This window comes from Triticum aestivum, chromosome 6B (genome assembly GCF_018294505.1).
Source record: "Triticum aestivum cultivar Chinese Spring chromosome 6B, IWGSC CS RefSeq v2.1, whole genome shotgun sequence".
NCBI lineage: Eukaryota > Viridiplantae > Streptophyta > Magnoliopsida > Poales > Poaceae > Triticum > Triticum aestivum.
This window is the reverse complement of record NC_057810.1, coordinates 700,982,093-700,986,805: the sequence shown is the minus strand read 5'-3', so window position 1 is coordinate 700,986,805 and position 4,713 is coordinate 700,982,093.

Here is a 4,713-nt window from a genome sequence, read left to right as displayed (position 1 = left end):
GGTGTTTGGAGCGTAGCAAATTCTTGTGTTCATCCATATACGGAGCCACCAAGGCGGAATTCTGTAGAACTGTGTAGTGTGCTTCAGTGAGAGAATGTCCGTCCATACATATTATTTGTTCCCCTCCTAGCGTGCCTTTTCCATCCAGTCTACCCTTATGCCGCGATTCAGGAACACCAATCGGCTTAAGGTCAGGAATAAAGTCAATACAAAACTCAATGACCTCCTCATTTTGATGGCCCTTGGAGATGCTTCCTTCTGGCCTAGCACAGTTATGAACATATTTCTTTAATACTCCCATGAACCTCTCAAAGGGGAACATATTGTGTAGAAATACAGGACCCAAAACGTTAATCTCTTTGCATAGGTGAACTAGGACGTGCATCATGATGTTGAAGAAGGATGGTGGGAACACCAACTCGAAACTGACAAGACATTGCACCAAATCATTCTGTAACCTTGGTATGATTTCTGGATCGATTACCTTCTGAGAGATTGCATTGAGAAATGCACATAGCTTCACAATGGCTAATCGAACATTTTCCGGTAGAAGCCCCCTCAATGCAACCGGAAGCAGTTGCGTCATAATCACGTGGCAGTCATGAGACTTTAGGTTCTGGAACTTTTTCTCTGCCATGATTATTATTCCCTTTATATTCGACGAGAAGCGAGACGGTACCTTAATACTGAGCAGGCATTCAAAGAAGATTTCCTTCTCTTCTTTGGTAAGAGCGTAGCTTGCATGACCCTGATGTATGCCGTCTTCTCCGTGCATACGTTGCTGGTCCTCCCGTGCCTCAGGTGTATCTTTTGTCTTCCCATACACGCCCAAGAAGCCAAGCAGGGTCACGCAAAGATTCTTCATCACGTGCATCACGTTGATTGTGGAGCGGACCTCTAGGTCTTTCCAATATGGCAGGTCCCAAAATATAGATTTCTTCTTCCACATGGGTGCGCATCCGTCGGCGTCCTTTGGAACAGGTTGTCCGCCAGGACCCTTTCCAAATATCACCTTCAAATCCTTGACCATATCATGTACATCAACACCAGTACGGTGGCGAGGCTTCGTCCGGTGATCCGCCTCACCTTTGAAATGCTTGCCTTTCTTTCTTACGGGATGCCTGCTCGGAAGAAATCGACGATGTCCCAGGTACACATTCTTCTTACAACTATTCAAATATATACTGTCGGTATCATCCAAACAGTGCATGCATCTGCGGTATCCCTTGTTTGTCTGTCCTGAAAGGTTACTGAGAGCAGGCCAATCATTGATGGTCACGAACAACAACGCCTTTAGGTCAAATTCTTCCCCCATGTGCTCATCCCACGCACGTACACCTGTTCCATTCCACAGTTGTAAGAGTTCTTCAACTAATGGCCTTAGGTACACATCAATGTCGTTGCCGGGTTGCTTAGGGCCTTGGATGAGCACTGGCATCATAATGAACTTCCGCTTCATGCACAACCAAGGAGGAAGGTTATACAAACATAGAGTCACAGGCCAGGTGCTATGGTTGCTGCTCTGCTCCCCAAAAGGATTAATGCCATCTGCGCTTAGACCAAACCATACGCTCCTTGCGTCATCTGCAAACTCCTTCCCGTACTTTCTTTCAATTTTTCTCCACTGCGACCCGTCAGCTGGTACTCTCAACTTTCCGTCTTTCTTATGGTCTTCTCTGTGCCATCGCATTGCCTTGGCATGCTCTTTGTTTTGGAACAAACGTTTCAACCGTGGTATTATAGGAGAATACCACATCACCTTGGCAGGAATCTTCTTCCTGGGGCGCTCGCCCTCGACATCACCATGCTCATCGCGGCTGATCTTATAGCGCAATGCACCACATACCGGGCAAGCGTTCAAATCCTCGTACTCACCGCGGTAGAGGATGCAATCATTAGGGCATGCATGTATCTTCTACACCTCTAACCCTAGAGGGCAGACAGCCTTGTTTGCTTCGTACGTACTCTCGGGCAATTCGTTGTCCTTTGGAAGCATATCCTTTATCATTACCAGCAACTTTCCAAATCCCTTGTCAGATACACCATTCTCTGCCTTCCATTGCAGCAATTCCAGTGTGGTGCCCAGCTTTTTCTTGTCACCTACGCAATTCGGGTACAACAATTTTTTGTGATCCTCTAACATGCGCTGCAACTTCTTCTTCTCCAAATCACTTGCGCAGTTTCTCTTTGCATCGGCAATGGCCCGACCTAGATCATCAATGGGCTCATCTGATGCCTCTTCTTCAGCTTCTTCCCGCATTACCGGCTCAGCTTCTTCCCTCATTGTTGTATCATCGTATTCAGGGAACCCATGGCCAGGATAGCTATCGTCGTCCTCTTCTTCTTCATTGTCTTCCATCATAACCCCTCTTTCTCCGTGCTTGGTCCAAACATTACAGTGGGGCATGAAACCAGACTCAAACAGGTGGACGTGAATGGTTCTTGACGTAGAGTAATTGCGACCATTCTTACAGCCAGCACATGGACAAGGCATAAAACCATCCATCCGCTTGTTTGCCTCAGCCGCAAGCATAAAAGTATGCACGCCCTCAACGAACTGGGGAGAGCATCGGTCATCGTACATCCATTGCCGGCTCATCTTCATTACACAACACCGAATAGACCAAATTAATACAAGTTCATACATAAAGTTCATACAACACTTAAATGCAACAAACAAATAACTCTCTAGCTAAAGCATTTAAATGCAACAACAAATGCGATCAAGATTGCAACTAAGGTAACAATTGATCCAACAGCATAATGATACCAAGCCTCACTATCGATGGCATATTTTCTAATCTTTCTAATCTTCAAGCGCATTTTCTCCATCTTTATCTTGTGATCATCGACGACATCGGCAACATGCAACTCCAATTCCATCTTCTCCCCCTCAATTCTTTTCAATTTTTCTTTCAAGTACTCGTTTTCTCTTTCAACTAAATTTAACCTCTCGACAATAGGGTCGGTTGGAATTTCCGGTTCACATACCTCCTAGATAAAAATATCTATGTCAACTTGATGGGCATAATTTGTCATAAACACGAAATGCAACAAATAGTTTTAAAAGAGAATATACCACATCCGAATCATAACAAGGACGAGGGCCGACGGGGACGGATATCAAAACCATGGCACTATGTATAACAAACAACGTACGGGTAATATAATTATTATACGAGTAACTATATATCCAAATCACACAAACATCAATTTTCTATATAAAATTTCATGAACAAGAGGCTCACCACAAGGTGGTGCCGGCGACGGGACGGTGCGGGCGATCGACGGTGGTTACGACGGAGATTTAGAAGGCACTAAGTAAACCACACCTATATATGCAAACTAAGTGTTATTTTAACCTCAAATTGCATATAAATCAAATACTAGCACATATATATTTTTCCTCCCAAATTACTAAACTCACAAATTAATAACTATATAAAGCATTGCAAGAGCTAATCTAGCAATGAGAGATGAAAGGACAAAGTTGCTAACCTTTGTGATCATTTGAATGGATGGGGGCCTTCAAATCTTGACAAATTTTGGGCAAAATGTGTGATGAGCTCGAGAGGAAGAGGGGAAGAACAGAGAGGAGAGGGGAAAGGGGAAGAACAGAGCGAGCTCGGGTGGACGAAGGGTTTATGTAGGATGACCTTTAGTACCGGTTCGTGCCAAGAACCGGTACTAAAGGTGCTGGAGGGGGCCCAGACTGACAACATCCTGCCACCACTCTTATTAGTACTGGTTCGTGGCACGAACCGGTGCTAAAGGTTAGCCATGAACCGGTACTAATGAGAGCGGCCCGGCTAGCCGTTGGAACCGGCACTAATGTATACATTTGTGCCGGCTCAAATACAAACCGGCACTAATGTGCTTCACGTTTGACCCTTTTTCTACTAGTGAACAATGCAATGGCAAGGGGAATATACAAAGGAGGGATACCATGATAACAAGATGATATAGAGGTTACTGTCAATGGCGATGATGAGTGGCGGTGTTCTTGACGTAGATACCAAGATGATGGAGACTCATCCCTAAGTAGCCAAAACACCTTAGGAAACGGAAAAACCGCGAACTCAAAATCTCAAACGTCAAATGTCAAAATGGTGGTAGCGGGAATGTGGTGGTGGTTTGCACTTGGCAAAACGGAAGTATTGGTGGAAACCCGAGTAGTCGAAGTTGACCGGGTTATGGTGGTGGAAACGTATGATGGGCTATACACGGTGTCGGAGTTGGAAGCACGGTCCCTAAGTAGCCTAAACATCTTAGGAGACACAACTCACAACACAAACAAAATTGTGTTAAGTTGGGGTGGAAGTGTATGTTGGGTAAGCCTATGCGGAAGTGGCGGTGGTGGTTGATGAAGAAGCAATCGTCCCTAAGTAGCCTAAACACCTTAGGAGACTCAAGTCACTACTCAAACAACCTCAAATGCTATGGGGATCAAAATGGGTTAGGTTGCGGAAGGCTATGGTGGTATTGCGGATGATGTGGTGGAAGCCCTAGGCAAAGATGCCAAATTACCAAAAATTTGATGGTGGCAAAAGGTGATGAAACCAAGGTGAGGTCCTCGGGCACGTCGATAGCTTCAAAATGAGCCAAAGAACACTCAAATCGGAGTTCGGAGCAAAAAGTTGTGATGAAAACGGTGAAGAAGGCTGATGCTGAAATTCTGTGCAATGTTTCTGGTTAGGCCGGAAGTTCCAGGGT